This window comes from Rana temporaria, chromosome 5, assembly GCF_905171775.1.
Source record: "Rana temporaria chromosome 5, aRanTem1.1, whole genome shotgun sequence".
NCBI lineage: Eukaryota > Metazoa > Chordata > Amphibia > Anura > Ranidae > Rana > Rana temporaria.
In genome coordinates, this window is record NC_053493.1 from 332,587,354 (window position 1) to 332,604,958 (window position 17,605).

Genomic DNA, 17,605 nt, shown 5'->3' on the forward strand with positions numbered 1-17,605 from the left:
CATTTGCCTTGTTTAGGTTTTGTGAGCCTTTTTTCTGTACCATTTGGTTGGTTAAGGATATTTTATGGCATGGTTTTTTATCATTGTTGCATATGCTTGGCTTTGCTAGCCCGTTCTAATTAGCACTAGACTGCTGCTTATATGGGCGTCCTTTTAGTTATCTAGCCAGCCCCTATGAGCCTTGTGTCTGCTCGTCACCGCCCACGTTGTCCTGTCATGACGCTTGGGTACCGCCCATGTTGGGTGGCTGGTCTAGCCCTGTTCTCAGCCAATAGGCACTTCCTGCCTTTGGTGTGTCATGTGACTGGTTGCGGTCATGTGACCTATGGTGGACACTGTTTGTTTATGGACACATCCTTTGGTTTGTCTGTCTACCTGAGCCACACAATATGCCATCGCTATGCAAGTAGGTACTGGTCATCTGTGTATGTATGCCTATCTTAGCTGCACGGCGTGATCTTGTGATGCAAGTAGGTACTGGTTATCTATTTTATTTTATTTCATTTAAGTACTGCTTATGTATATTAGATCCGTGTTATCTGAGCCACACAATATGTCATCGCTATGCAAGTAGGTACTGGTCATCTGTGTATGTATGCCTATCTTAGCTGCACAGCGTGATCTTGTGATTCTAGTAGGTACTGGTTATTTATTTTATTTCATTTAAGTATTGCTTATGTACATTAGATCCGTGTTGTCTGTTTACAGCCATATGATGGGTTATGGTGGCTAATTTGTTTGCCTGCACATCCCGGTAGCATAAGTTTTTCTGCTTATCTGTTGTTCTTTATTTTGTCTGTTGTTGTCTTTTAAATGCATGTCCATGGGTGTTTCCTTACCTTGAGGGGCGGGGTTTTGTCCAATTGGCCAAATTAGGTCCTGGTGGTATATATTGAATCCTGACACCATAGCCCCTTATCCGCTGAAGAAGTCCTGTACCTTGGGACGATACGCGTGCGGGGGGCTTCCAATTTTGATGTCAGGACAGCCACCTACTTGGTATTTTATCGATATATGCTCATATTCTACGCACTAGGATATAGTGCCTCTTTTGTGAGTACTTTTATTTTAAATAAACTTATTGTATTTTGGTTACTATACGGAGAGCACTATGTGTCTACTTTATACTTTTTCATGCCATTCAACTACATGAGAGTATACCAGATGACCATCCGCCACTGAAAGTCGGTTTGGAGAAAAGGATCGACCGAGGAGGCACCGTTATCATCTTATAATACCCCCTTATTAAGAGGGACAGCGCATTCGACCTGCTGCTCACCCACAGGTCCATCTGCTAAGGTGAGCGGCTTGTACTTTTATCTAAGGATACTTGACTGTTTTATAAGGAGTCTTCATCCGATCACCTATTGAGGTTCCAGAAGTCACCCTTATCCTCTCTTCATTTTGATTAATTTTTTTTTTTTTTTTTTTTTGGACTTTCATCATTTTGTTAGTAGCGCTGCACTGCTTTTTTTACATACATCTGTAAATATTGTCTGCTATTTGCACTTGGCACTTTTTATTGAAGATTTTAGTATCACTAGCCATCTTGCAGCGCAGCACCATCACCTTTACCATTTTCAATTTATCGGCCACTGATTAGCTAAACAGTGTCTGCCGTAGGTGGTTGTCTATATATTTAGTTAGTCTCAGCAGGCAGCACGAGAGTACCACTTATCCACTCATCTATATAAGGTGCTGTTCACGCTGGTATTAAACAGCCTTCTCCCTTCACTTGTACTCAAAGCCCCCACTTGCAAGGTCACGGTGGTCTTCCTTCTCCCAAGTCCTGTTTCCCCATGTCCCTTTGAAAATACATTACAGGCAGCAAAGCAAACACGAGGGTGCACATACAGGAAGCAGCCAGAGGTGGCAGTAAAGAGCTCTGTAACTCAATGACACTGATCTTGCAACAGCTGTGGAGCCGACTTGCACAAACACAGAGAGTCAGCACAGCTACAGATGCGAGCATTGTAGACTCTTGCCGATTCCAGGGGGGGTCACTCGCCCCCCCTTACCCCTATGAGCGGACGCCCATGGCAGGTTTGGTTTTTCTGTTTACATAACAGGGACTGCCGGATTAAACGAAAAGCTTTTGGGTGAAACAGGCGGTGAAGGGGTGCCGAAAGTGTCACTCACTCAGAGATACTCGCAGGCCGGTCTCTTTTTTCGACCCTTCAGGCCATCAGCGAGGAACTCGAGTCCATGTGTTCCTCGGGTTATGAGGTGTGTTTGTTCAGAGCTGTTTTTTAGTGGCGTTTTTTGGGCTCTCCCCGTTCTTCAGCTCCGGGGAGCGATCGCGGGGGGTGGCTAGAAACTAATAGCCGCCCCCTCATCCCGGATCGCTCCCAGACGATTACCGACCGCTGCATGTACCGAGGGGGTTCCCATCCGACCCCCGACCCACGTCTAGGCAGGGACGTATAGGCACGTCCATCTGCATGTACGTGCCATTCTGCCGAAGTATATTTACATGCGGCTGTCGTTAAGTGGTTAAGGGGGCGTGGCAAGGGGTGAGTCCTATGCCTGCATACTTTTGCTGATAGGTGTCCCTCATTCTCATCTCAAAAAGTTGGGAGGTATGAACAACTTATGCCACGTACACACGATAATTTTTCGGCATGAAAACAATGTTTTTCAGCATGTAGAAAATACGTTTTTTCCAACTTCATCATTAAAACGACGTTGCCCACACACGGTCGTTTTAAAAAAATGCTCTAGCAAAGCGTGGTGACATACAACACGTACGACAGCACTATAAAGGGGAAGTTCCATGCGGATGACACCACCCTTTGGGCTGCTTTAGCTGATTTTGTGTTAGTAAAAGACGATTCGCGCTTTTCTGTCTGTTACAGCGTGATGAATGTGCTTACTCCATTGCGAACGCTAGTTTTACCAGAACGAGCGCTCCCGTCTCATAACTTGCTTCTGAGCATGCGCGGGTTTTTAACATTGTTTTAGCCCACACACGATCATTTTTTACAACCCGAAAAACGACATAGTTTAAAACATTGTTAAAAAATGCAGCATGTTCGAATTTTTTTGTTGTCATTTTTCAGAACCCGAAAAATTATGTGAAGCCCACACACGATCGTTTTAAATGAAATTTTTTAAAAACATTGTTTTTTTTCATGCCGAAAAAGGATCGTGTGTACACGTCATTAGAGTGGAGCTATGTTTTTGGTTGGTTTGTGGTCTTTAGGTGGAGGCACAAAAGCAATAGATGGATCAGTGGAGTACCCATATTCAGATAGATAGTTGTAGAACAGCAAACAATTCTCAGGCCACACTAAAAAAAATATACAAAATGTATGAATAATACCTGATAAAGGTACAGAAAAGTAAATCTGGTCATAGGTAATTGAGATTAGGAGGACAACAGAGGATGTATTGTAGTATATGCCACCACCTTGTTAAATATGTGAAATGATACAAAAACATTTATGTCACCAAACTTCCTAACAATGTTCTGTTCTAATGAAAAGGGTGTCATAGTGAGAAAACTGTCAGGTTAATGAAGGAACCAACGCTGTATCCTGGCCTAGGCCAACAAGGCCCAGGCCTAGGGCAGCACTTTGCAGGTGGGCAGCACGGAAAGAGAGTCCCCACCGGCTTGCGCTAAACTGTTAGTGTAGCACCAGTCTTATGGGGCGGACTTGGCTGAGAGGCAAATTAGTCTAGTGCCCCCATAAAGCGGCTGCACTGCTTCCGGTATGCGGACGGGTGGCATTTGGCAACTGTGGGGGGGGGGGGGCTGCTTCTAATTTTGAATGTCCTATCATCCTGGACCACAAACCTTCCTCACTCTGCTGCACCTTTGGCATGGTTATATATTCTCAGTCCTCTCCATATCAGAAATGTGTGCCTAAAGTAGAACTATAGGCAACACTTTTTTTCATTTTGGATAGAGTAAGGGTGGGTCTTAAACCGAAAGGGGTGTGGCCTTGACAGGAAGGGGTGGGTCATATTTAAATTAGGGGGTGCACAAGTTTAGTCAGGCCTAGGGCAGAACAAACCCTAAATACACTACTGGAAGGAACCCAATATGTCTTTTATTCAGCAGCAAAAAAAAAACATTTTTAGCACTGTAACAAACTGAAATAGAAAAAGCAGCACTAAAATTCCAAGGATAAGTCAAGTTAGGTACTGACCACTAACCTAGGCAATTTAAACTGAACATGTAAAAAAAATGCATCCTGTTTACTACAGCCCTCAGTATTCAGTGAACCTAGAAATGCTCATAACTGTTTACTGTATTTACAGTATATTTCATTTTTGATCATTTCCTGTTTTCCTGCATGCTATTATAAGTTCTTTACACATACAATTTTGCTAAAGTTCTGTACATTGCATATACCTACTGATTGTGTGTGTTTGCCCACTAACAAAGACATGGTCAGTCTATAATTTTAATGGTAAGTTTATTTTAAGTGAGAGACAGAATAAGAACAAAAATATCCATAAAAATGCATGAGTGAAATAAGTATTTGACCACTTCACAACGCATGAAAGTACTTGGTGGCAAAACCCTTGCTGGCAATCACAGCAGTCAGATGTTTCTTGTAGTTGGACACCAGGGGCCAGATTCAGAAAGAATCGCGTAAGTTTGGGCGGGCGTAGCGTATCTCATATACACTACGCCGCCGTAACTTAGAGAGACAGGTACCGTATTCAGAAACAACTTGCGTCCTAAGTTACGGCGGCGTAGCGTATATGGGCCGGCGTAAGCCCGCGTAATTCAAAGTAGGTTGGCAGTGGGCGTGTTTTATTAAAATGAACCTTGACCCCATGCAAATGAGGGGCCGAACGAACGGCGCATGCGCCGTCCATGGACGTATCCCAGTGCGCATGCGCAGAATCACGTTGCAAATACTCAATGCTTTCGACGTGAACCTAAACTACGCCCAGCTCCATTCACGTACGAATTACGCAAACGACGTAAACCACGTAAAATTCGACGCTGTTCCGATGTCCATACTTAACATTGGCTGCGCCTCATATAGCAGGGGTAACTTTACGCCGGTCATACGCCTTACGTAAACGACGTATATTGATACGCTGGGTGCAAGTACTTTCGTGAATCGGCGTATCTTACTCATTTTCATATTTTTAATGGGAACGCCGAATGCGTCCAGCGTAACTATGCACCCACGATACGCCGGCGTAGGCAAGTTAAGTTGGACGGCTGAAGCCATGTTTTCAGGCATATCTCTCTTTGTGAATCGGCGTAAAGATGCGACGGCGCACATTTGAATTTAGGGCGGCGTATCTGGAGATACGCCGCCGTAAATCGTTTCTGAATCCGGGCCCAGGTTTGTACGCATCTCGGAAAAGGTTTTGTCCCACTCCTCTTTGCAGATCCTCTCCAAGTGATTAAGGTTTTGAGGCTGATGTTTGGTAACTCGAACCTTTGTCTCCCTCCACCTATTTTCTTTAGGATTAAAGAGGTTGTAAAGGTTTGTTTTTTATTTTCTAAATAGGTTCCTTTAAGCTAGTGCATTGTTGGTTCACTTACCTTTTCCTTCAATTTCCCTTCTAAATGTTTTTTTTTCTTTGTCTGAATTTCTCACTTTCTGTTTCTCCTCAGTAAGCTTGCCACCATCATCCGTGCGGTTGTTAGTCAGCCACAAGACTAAAACATTTTTTTTTGCTAGAAAATTACTTAAAACCCCCAAAAAATATATATATTTTTTCTAACACCCTAGAGAATAAAATGGCGGTCATTGCAATACTTTTTGTCACACCGTATTTGCGCAGCGGTCTTACAAGCGCACTTTTTTTTGGAAAAAAATCACTTTTTTGAATTAAAAAATAAGACAACAATAAATTTGGCCCAATTTTGACCAAAATTCTATAGGTTGCATTTTTTGAGCTACAGAGTAGGTCTAGGGCTAGAGTTATTGCTCTCGCTCTAACGATCGCGGCGATACCTCACTTGTGTGGTTTGAACACCGTTTTCATATGCGGGCGCTACTCGCGTATGCGTTCGCTTCTGCACGCCAGCTCGTCGGGACAGGGCGCTTTAAACATTTTTTTGTTTTTGTCTTCTTATTTATTATTATTATTGATTTTATATTTTTTTACACTGAAATAATAAAAAAAAATTTATCACTTTTATTCCTATTACAAGGAATGTAAACATCCCTTGTAATAGAAAAAAGCATGACAGGTCCTCTTAAATATGAGATCTGGGGTCAAAAAGACCTCAGATCTCATATTTAGACTTAAATGCAAGAAAAAATAAAAAAAATGGAAAATTTGTCATTTAAAAAAATGGCAACAAAAAAATTGTCTCTTTAAGACGCTGGGCGGGACTGATGTTTTGACGTCACTTCCGCCCAGCAAAGCTATGAGGACGGGTGGGGGCCATCTTGCCCTCACTCGAGTCCTCACTGATAAGGCAGCAGCACCCGATCTCCTCCGCCGCTACCGAACGGCCCCAGTAAGAAGCGGAGGGCGCAGGAGAGCGGCGGGAGGGGGGCCCTCTCCCGCCACCGATAACGGCGATCTCGCTGCGAATCCACCGCGGAGACCACTGTTATCGTTTACGGGACTGCCCACTGAAAAGATGGATACCTCGGTTGTGGCAGCAGCCGCTGCCGTTACCGAGATATCCATCTTTAAAAAGAGGACGTACATATACAGTGGGCACTCGGTAACTGGTTAAGGTCTGCAGACTGGTTAGGCCACTCCAGGACCTTAATGTGCTTCTTCTTGAGCTACTCCTTTGTTGCCTTGACTGTGAGTTTTGGGTCCTTCTCATGCTGGAATACGCATCTACGACCCATTTTCAATGCTCTGGCTGAGGGAAAGAGGTTCTCACCCAAGATTTGACGGCACATGTGATGCGGAATCAGGGTTATCCATACTGCCGGATGATTTCAAAAAACTATGGGTGAAACAAATGCATCTTGACACAGAATGATTTCACATCCTCACCTCTCCATCGTCCAAGGGCCAACAGGAAGAACAAACCCTGCTGGTTCTTTATTTAAAACACAGAGAGAATATCACACAACACACCCATCAATCCCTCCCCATCACCCTTGTGAGTCTTTTATTGGTCAATTCATATAGAAGGGTGGTTTCTCCTCACAAGTCCATTTCATGTTCTGAGTGTGTAGAAGGGGAAGTCAAAGTCCATGTTTGGGCATGCTGCCCACATCATCCAGTGTAGAAAAAAAAGTTCATTCAGCTCTGCACATTTTCCTTCCAAGCAGTCTGAGTGAGAAGGAGGGGGATGGGAAGGCTTTTCCTGTTACAACTGAGGAATCCAGGAGGGAGGGTTACATCTGTTTTTAATAACATATCTTTGTATGGTCAACCTTAAGTTCCAAGATGTACTTATAACTTTAAAACACCTATCTCTTCATTTCATTTCTGATATGACAAAATCTTCATCAAGGAAAATAAGCAGTATACTAAAGAAATATTACCGAAATACACTTTAATATTTCTAATCATAACATAAAATTTTCATTTTAGTTTCACGTCTATCACAGCCCCCCCTTGAAATGAATATTTTATCAGTTCATTCTCTTTGTTATTTCTTAACAGACAAGGACGGTAATGGAGGACATGGTCAATATAACAAAACATTATCATAACCAACATAAACAGAAACAAAATTGCTATACCTGAGCACAAATGTGTTATCACCCAAAATATTGTCCCCAGGTGACATTTCAGATGCACCCCCCTTATTCACCTAATATCCTGTATAAGGCCATAATTTTATACAAAGTCATTTGTGAAGTGGCCTCTAGGTGTTCAGTAATATACTGGAATGCATTCTTGTTTATAGTTAACAAACCTCTATTGACCATAGCAACCATAATTTATCCAATCTACATTTACATTACTAAGTTAAATTTCAGGAAAGCATCCGTTCCCACCAAATTACTATATTTCCCTTCATTAGCATTTTAATTTTATATTGGACTCTGTCCTAAATATTTTATTTCCTAAAGAAACTTTATTTATTACATTACACTAGTTTTTAGGACTGATCATGCAGCATGAATATTCTTGTCGCATGTCTGTTTAAACAAACATAGCAGCCTTTGGTTCAGTCTTAAAGATTCACTGTATCTCATAGGGATCCTTCTACAAAACACAACTTCCCTCTCTGACTGAACACCTTTGTCACTCCAAAACCTGGAAGATGACCATTTAATCCATAAATATGGCTGTATCATACCGCATAATCTATCCATATTGTATTTTTATTTTTAAACTATTTTAACTGACTTTCTTAAGCTATGCAGATTAACACCATATTTCATTCTCTTTAAAATGACACCCTTTAAGTAAGGTATTCTTCAAACCAAATGGTGCAAAAACCCACAGTTTAGTAACATATGAGAGAAAGAAAGAATGAGAGAGAAAGAAAGAAAGAAAGAAAGAGAGAGAGAGAGAGAGAAAAAGAAAGAAAGAAAGGAAAAGAAAGAGAAAAATAATACTTTATTAATAAGGGCTTTCTTTCAGATCTTCTAATGATTGTGTACAAATTACCTTTTATTATTAAAGAAAGATTTACCCTCATAATACGCTTCCATAGTTTACTTAACATAAACTCTGATATTTATTTATTTTTCCCTTCAAACTAGGCAAAGTTGAGGATGTTTACACTGGGTGTCTGATTTCAACGCTAGCACTGATACAGTGTGTCAGACCATGTAATCTGATCTCCAGCATCTTCTTAGGGAAAATCACTTAAACAAGCTCTTAAGAGGAAACATCTGTTCCCCCCCCCCCATGCTTGGAGCAGATTGTACAAGTTTTAGACCATATACAATCCAATCGAATTGCATCGTTTTTCTCATTTTTAACTCTTTTTCAAAAAATGTAAAACATATTTGGTTTGTACATCTGCCAAAAATCATGTACATCACATTATAACATGACATTCCTTAACTTCCAATAGCGACAAAAGATCGCTTAGAGGACAAATCTCATGAAATCCACTGACCAGTCCCTGCGCATGAACCGACCATTGTTTTCTTTCGATAATGTCACTCATAATCTATATTTTATCCAAAATGTCACTTTATAATAACTTTTAACACTTGTTTATTTTTTAATTTTATTTTTACAATTTTTATAATAATATTTTTTATAAAGTTGTTAGATTGAACATAACTTTCATATTTTAATATTTTTCTCTGGGGAACCTTATAATAAACCAAACCCAAGTTTAGAATCTGTCGTAAACATTGCTCAAACCTCAACTTATTAATTCTTACAACCAGATCTGTAGGATTTCAGTTAAATATAAAATACCATGTTGTTTACCATAGACTGAATTGTATACAATTCTTCACACAATCTCAATCAACAATTTTCCCATTAAACCTTTGTTCTAATCCCATGTTTATGCTTTGACATGTCATAATACATTTTCAGTTGTTGGGGATAACATATTCATAAACATTTACAGGCAGAAGTAAACTTAATTATCTCATTAAAGAACTTCTTTACACTCTGACATTAATTAACTAACTACCCCATGTAACCGGGACCCCCCTTTGAGATATTCCAACCCACAAACCCCAGTGGTCACAATCCCATGTATTTGAAAAAAGATATATAATTTCATTCAGATTTGTGGGCACAGTCCATCATATCACTCATCTCCAGAGAATATTTTCGAAGGAACCTTTTAATCATCACCCAGGGGATATTGGTAATTATCGGTACCTACATCAGAAATGTGAGAAAAAACTCGTACACGAATATTAGTTACCTATTTTCAAAAGCGGTCACATAATCATAGCTCATAACAATCTAATCTAGAGACTGTCTCAAACAAGATTTCAGAAAGGGATAATGTATTGAATGCTCCCCCCTTGGGGCCCCTTACCCACTTAACCCTGAGGATGGCATGGCACAGCATGTGGAATAAAACCATTTAAATGTACTATGTAAAATGTTCTACTGTTCCAATGTGATACCCAGAATCTCCTCATCCCTCATTTGTGACTTGTGAACACAGCTTCTGTAGTCATGAACGCCAGGATTTACACACTCTCTCTACCGCTTTTGGGCACCCCATGAGGTCAAGGCATTGAGGTCGGGGCACACATGACAGTGGGTACATGAGCGGATTCCTCCTCCAGGTAGGTCTGCCACTCCCATCTACATCATTCTCCTCCCTTACGTGTCTGTCCAGCGAAGTGGCATTGTAGTTACCCCCCCCTGGACAGACTAAGGAGGGCATGAAGAAGAAGGCCCGTGGGCACAGAATCCAGTATGGGCAGCGGGCAGCAGGCAGGAGGCGACACCATATGCGTTCAGAACGAGGCAAAGCCTTCAGCAGGGAAGAGCATCCGGGCAGGCCCATGCTTCCTCCAGCCGGGCATACAGTTGGGCAGAACGTGAGGGGAAAGAGGGGGCACGGCCTCAAGCAGTCGGGCGGGGCCCATGCTTCCAGCAGGCATCGTGGGCAGAACATGAGGGAAACGAAAAGACAATAACAGGCCCTGGGTATCACATTACAACAACCAAACTGGCAAAAAGCCCTCTATGTATCAAGTCAAAATACAGTGCATGGCATCGTCAGTGTAAGTGTAAGTGGGCAACCCAGATGGGACAGGTCCCCACAGAACACGCATTCAATCTATCCGATTAAAAGGATAAAAAAACGGGACAAAATAATTCACCTAAATTAAATCTCTGTAGAAGATTTTAACTGTAAAATAAAGACTTAACAATTGCTTATTATGTGCATCAAATGTCTGTTCCATATTTTTTAAACCTCAGGAGAAATATCCCATTATTTACTGATTACCGTTTATTAATTGCGACAAAGCAACTGAAATCGTAGACTCTAACGGACATAGACAGTGCAATATCCCAAGTCAACCTTTTGTTAAAAAAAAACTCTGTGTTACAAAAAAAACTGTCTCCTAGGTTGTCGTCCCTGGGGGGGGGAGAGAGGGGGGCTATCCTCCAACTTGCAAATGTGGCAGAGCTCAGGGCGGGCAGGATACGGGGGTCTGGACCTCCCACATTCCTCACACACCCAGTTCTATCCCCCCACCAGGGAGGGGGCAGGAGTATATATTATATCAGGGAGGCATCCCAGAAATATATAAAAAAAAACAGCAAAAATAATAAGCCCCACTGTACACATAGATTCGGATATAAAAATAGTCTGCGTTATCCCAAAAACCCCAAACTTCTGCGAATCAAAAAGATACACCAGCAGCTGCTGAGATTTTGAAACAGACAAACCACGACATATATACACACATATCTCACAGTGTTCCTCTCAGACTGGCAGCAAGGAGAGGGGGGGGGGGGAATTAAAGAGAAATCCTGCCCAGCAGGGAAAGAGTTAAAGGGGGGGGGAGAGGGGAGGGGGCCATCACTGCCTGGTTACTGCAGCAGAGAAATCTGAAACTCCAAAAAAAAAGTCTGCTGATAGAACTCCACACAGCCTGGAGAGGGGGGGGGGATGGAAATGAAAAAGAAAAAAAAATTGGCTGCAGCACGTGCTTGTCTGCCATTTATAGTGGGCTGCTAACAGCCCTCAGAACAAGAATGCATGTAAAAAAAAAAAAAAAAACGCACGGACAAACAATAAAACAACACAGAACACACAAAACACACGGCTCGTTCAGCCCCCCTGTCTGCAGGACGCTAATTCTTAACCCCTAACCCCAAAAATATGTAGCAACCCCCAGTTTAACCCCAATTTCACAGAGTGGGCTGGCATCTGGGACACATCCGGGTCCCCCTCATTACCACACCCTGCTTTCTTAGCCCCTAACCCCAAAAATGTGTTTTACAGAGTGGGCTGGCATCTGGGACACACCCGGGTCCCCCTCAGTACCGCACCCTGCTTTAACCCCGGTCCCCCCAAGGTAACCCCAATTTAGCTAAAATTAAATCCCATAAAGTTTAACCCCAAAAATGAGCCCCAATTTCCCAGAGTGGGCTGGCATCTGGGACACATCCGGGTCCCCCTCATTACCGCACCCTGTACCCCTTAAAAAAACTCCGCCTTGAACTGCCCTAGTCAAGGATCTCGGCTCACCAAGCCAAGCAACTTACTGATACACCCCAATTTGAATCCCCCCAAAAATACTAGCAACCCCCAATTTTTCTCAAGCCAAAAGCCAGCGCTACTCGCTTAGGCCAAAGCAACCCCCCGAGTTAATTCCAGTCCCCCCTCAGTCAACGCTCGTCTTAGTGACTGACACACCCTGTACCCCTTAAAAAGGAACCCCCTTAAAAAAAACTCTGCCTTGAACTACCTTAGTCAAGGAACCCCCCAAATCCTGACCAACCGTGCCAGGCCAAATCTCGACTCACCAAGCCAAGCAAAAGCAACCCCCCATTACTTAGCTAACCCCAAAAACCTCTTCATTCAGACCAGACATATTGACATGGGCATACTGCCAACCTATCCAGGGACAGTCATGCACACATAAACATCTCCACCCCAAGACACACTTACCATGCGCCACCGGCTCAGGACCCCTGAAAGAAATATACTGTCCGCCCACAGCCTACAGACATAGACCCCTGAAACAGTCACATTCAAACTAACACAACACTTAAACATAAAAACACAGATATCAACCCGGCAGACGGGACAAAGGGTTACAAGCGTTGCTCAAGAAATCTCGTCTTTGATTTGAGGAAGCGCAAAACGCCTGCACCGAAGTGTAGGTGAGCAGCCCGTCTCCACCCGCACAGACGCGTTGCATTTCCCAAATAAAGCAACGAACCCACGTTGGCGCCAATTGATGCGGAATCAGGGTTATCCATACTGCCGGATGATTTCAAAAAACTATGGGTGAAACAAATGCATCTAGACACAGAATGATTTCACATCCTCACCTCTCCATCGTCCAAGGGCCAACAGGAAGAACAAACCCTGCTGGTTCTTTATTTAAAACACAGAGAGAATATCACACAACACACCCATCAATCCCTCCCCATCACCCTTGTGAGTCTTTTATTGGTCAATTCATATAGAAGGGTGGTTTCTCCTCACAAGTCCATTTCATGTTCTGAGTGTGTAGAAGGGGAAGTCAAAGTCCATGTTTGGGCATGCTGCCCACATCATCCAGTGTAGAAAAAAAAGTTCATTCAGCTCTGCACATTTTCCTTCCAAGCAGTCTGAGTGAGAAGGAGGGGGATGGGAAGGCTTTTCCTGTTACAACTGAGGAATCCAGGAGGGAGGGTTACATCTGTTTTTAATAACATATCTTTGTATGGTCAACCTTAAGTTCCAAGATGTACTTATAACTTTAAAACACCTATCTCTTCATTTCATTTCTGATATGACAAAATCTTCATCAAGGAAAATAAGCAGTATACTAAAGAAATATTACCGAAATACACTTTAATATTTCTAATCATAACATAAAATTTTCATTTTAGTTTCACGTCTATCACACATGGCCCTGTCCATTGTCCATTTAAAGTGGTCCTGTCCCGTCCACTTAGCAGAAAAACACCCCCAAAGCATAATGTTTCCACCTCCATGTTTGACGTGGGGATGGTGTTCCTGGGGTCATAGGCAATTTCCTCCTCTTCCAAACATGATGAGTTGAGTTGGAGCCAAAGAGCTTGATTTTGGCCTCATCTGACCACAACACTTTCACCCAGTTCTCCTCTGAATCATTCAGATGTTCATTAGAAAATTTCAGACGGGCCTGTACATGTGCTTTCTTAGTCCTTCATGGCAGGGCCAGATTAAGAACATCATGGTCCTGGTGCTGAGGATTTTGGTGGGGCCTTTTAGGCTGCATTCACACCTCCGCAACAAGTAACGCCATGTACGCGGCGTATTTTGCCGCGAATAGTGTAACTTTTTTTTTTTACAAATCCTTCCTATTGCTTTGTATGGCCGAACGCCAATGCCGCCTGAAAAAAAGGGTCCGGGACTTTTTTTCATGCCGCAGGTGTACGGCGTCTATGAGATGTGAACCATCTCATAGACAGCAATGGGAATTCTCCCCTCCAGCGGCACGAGCGGCCGGCGTCGGGCGTTTTGTCGCGGAGATGTGAATGGGGTGTAATAAATAATAAATAAATGCGTGGGAATGACATGAACGCAGCCCAGCCAAGGCAAGTGACCAAATGCACAGAACCCAGAAGGAAGACCGGGTGAAGATGGAAGTGTCCAGGCCCCGCCTGATTCATCGCAGCTCTGGAGGGCTCAGTCTGAAAATTGAAGTGTACACTAATGTGCTAATATGCTGTGCATACTTGTACGTTGTGGCATAACCTACCCCAGGGCCTCTAAAAAGTAGTAATGTCAGGAAAGTTTACTACCGCTTTATTATCACAGGATCCCAGGAGCCTCTCATGGGGCCCCTACTGACCCGGTGGACGGTGGCCCTTGGGCAGTGCCTAAGTGCACAGTTGCCAACATTTAAAAAATATTTTCAGGGACACTTTTTTATATAAGTGCTATATTTAGAGTAGCTGAGATTCCCGATGTTCCTCTATACATCATAGTAGTAATCACAAAATTAAATGAGTACTAATAATAGGGCAGAACAAATATAAGAAATGATATTTCCTTTAGTTGAACTAACAAAAGTGTGTCCATTCTAGAGCTGGTAACATTGAGGATATTCAGTATAATTTTAAAGAACTGTTTTTGTGGGTAAGCGACATAGGGGAGGAGTATGGACGGTATATAAGTGGGAAGTATGTGCAGGTGAGGGAGAGGAATGTGGAGGGTCTAACAGTGGGCACTATGTACAGGAGAGGAGTGCAAAGGGTACGGAAAAAAGCACTATGTACAGGAGAGGAGTGTGAAGGGTATGACAATGGGCAGTATGTACAGGAAGAGTGAGGGGGTATGACAGAGGGTAGTACGTACCAGAGAGAAGTGTGGAGGGTATGATGGGGCAGTATGTACAGGAGAGGAGTGTGGAGGGTATGACAGTGGGCAGTATGTACAGGAGAGGAATGTAGACGGTATGACAGTGGGCACTATGTACAGGAGAGGAGTGTGGAGGGTATGACAGTGGGCAGTATGTACAGGAGAGGAATGTAGACGGTATGATAGTGGGCTCTATGTATAGGAGAGGAGTGTGGAGGGTATGACAGTGAACACTATGTATAGGAGAGGAGTGTGGAGGGTATGACAGTGGGCACTATGTACAGGAGAGGAGTGTGAAGGGTATGACAGTGGGCACTATGTACAGGAGAGGAGTGTGTAGGGTATGACAGTGGGTACTATGTATAGGAGAGAAGTGTGGAGAGTATAACAGTGAGCACTATGTACAGGAGTGGAAGGATATTTAGGGACTGAGTAATGGTTAAGCGGGTCATACATGGATTGAAATTACGCCAATTATGCAGAGACCAGCCATAGTCAATCTATGTATGGGCTAGCTGGTTTTACACAAGTCAATCTATTAATCAACTTGAGTACAACCAGCCTGTTTTTTTTTTCTTAAAACAATCAGTGCTGCCAGCTAAAGTTGGCAACACTGATCATTGTACGCACTGGCAGAACACAATAACACTGCAGGAGTGATTCCCCCATCCACAGGTCAGCAGGTGAGAGGGTGTGTGGGGACAGGCTGGGGAGAGATACTAGTCAGTGGCTGGGTAGGCACTGGTAGTATCAGAGCCAGATACACACAGGTTACATACGCCACGATCGTTAATGCGAGAACAATAATTCTAGTACTAGACCTCCTCTGTAACTCTAAACATGTAACCTAAAAAAATGTAAAGCATCGCTTAGGATACCCCAAAAAATTGTGCTAACTTAACTAACTAACTGTTTTTTTAATGAATGAAACATTTTTTTCCAAAAAAACATGTTTGAAAAATTGCTGCGCAAATACCGTGCTAGAGCTGCACAATTAATTGTTAAAAAAATTGTGATCTCGATTCAACCCCCCTGACGATCTTCAATGCAGAGTTTGCTGATTCTTTCATATAACAAGTGGAGAGACTTTCAGCTGTCAAAAGAAAATATCCGGGCAGTCTGCCAAGTTTTTAACAGGAAACATTGTAACTGACACTTCCTTCTTAGATCAAAGGGATACACTTCTGTGTGTAAAGAACAAATCTGGGCAGTCTGCGAAGTTTGTAAACAAAATGAAACATTGTAACTAACTAACATTGTAACTAAATGTAACCACTTAAAGTCCAACACTTGTTTCTTAAGTTAGAAAGCAATATTATTTGCTAGAAAATTACTTGGAACCGCCAAACATTATATATATTTTAGCAGAGACTCTAGGGAATACAGTGGCTATTGCTGCAATATGTTATGTCACACTGCATTTTCCCACTTCAATGAATAATAAAAACCATAAAAACAAAACAGTGAAGTTAGCCCATTTTTTTTTTTTTGTTTGTTTTAATGTGAAAGATGATGTTACGCCGCAACAATCGTGAGAGAATCGTGATCTATCTTCTAAGCAAAAAAATTGCAATTCTCATTTTAGCCAGAATCGTGCAGCTCTGTACCCTGCAACATAAAACGTGCAAAGACCACCATAGAGTAATTTTCTAGCAAAAAACAAATGATGATTTTTACATGTAGTAGAGAAGTGTCAGAATTGGCCTGGGTGGTAAGGGGTTAATTACCATGAGTAATATACAAATAATTATTATAAGCACTGTGATCCTATCAGTCTTCTGTAGTGTGTCAGCTTGTATTTATATTGGCCGCTCTGAATGTAGCTTCTGACAGGCTGTGCAAGCAGGCCCGTATCTCCGGAACCTTAAATGATTGCCGTCCCATATTTTAACCAGTTGTGGGGTAGCTCTTCCCATGCCTACCCCCAAATGTGGGGTTTCTGTGACCTCTGGTCATCGAGCTACAACCCCCCAAATTCGATCTTAGAAAAAAAAAATCTTCAAAAAAAATGTTTTTTTTTTTTTTTTTTTTTTTTGGGCAAATGGGCCTATCTTGAGAAAGGGGCCTGGAGCTGCAGTTCCATCAGCCCCATTGTTAATCCGGCCCTGCTTCATGGCGTAGTGTGTTACTAATTGTTTTCTTGGTGACTATGGTCCCAGCCACCTTGAGATCATTGACAAGATTCTCCCGTGTAGTTCTGGGCTGAAGCCTCACTGCGTTCTCATGATTATTGAAACTCCACGAGGTGAGATCTTACATGAAACTCAGACCGAGGGAGACTGACAGTTATTTTGTGTTTCTTCAATGTGCGAATAATCGCACCAACTGTTGTCACCCTCTCACCAAGCTGCTTGGCTATGGTCTTCTAGCCAATTCCAGCCTTGTGTAGGTTTACAATATTGTCCTTGAAGCCTCATACACACGTACGTTACCCAAGGGGAAAACCGAGAACCTGCTCGGTAACTTTTTCCCCCTACACACGACCAGGTTTCCCGACAGAAAAACTGCCATGAGAGCTTTGGTCGGGAATCCCGGCCGTGTCGTGTGTATGCTCCATCGCAGTGTTTCCCATAGGAAAATTGCTGGGTTAAAAACCACCAAGCTGGTTCTTTTTTTTTCCCCGGCAGTTTTCCTGTCGGGCAAACTGTGATGGAGCATACACACGGCCGGTTTTCCGAACCAAAAGCTCTCATGGCAGTTTTCCCGATGGGTAAACCGGTCGTGTGTACGAGGCTTGAGATGCTTGGACAGCTT

At 42.7% G+C, this 17,605-nt stretch overlaps 1 protein-coding gene across 4 annotated transcripts in view; it reads left to right on the plus strand.

Moving 5' to 3' along the window:
* The window catches only part of LOC120941076 (NXPE family member 1-like), a 101,379-nt gene that overhangs the window by 40,394 nt on the left and 43,380 nt on the right, over positions 1-17,605 (plus strand). The gene's annotated exons all lie outside the window — the stretch shown is intronic.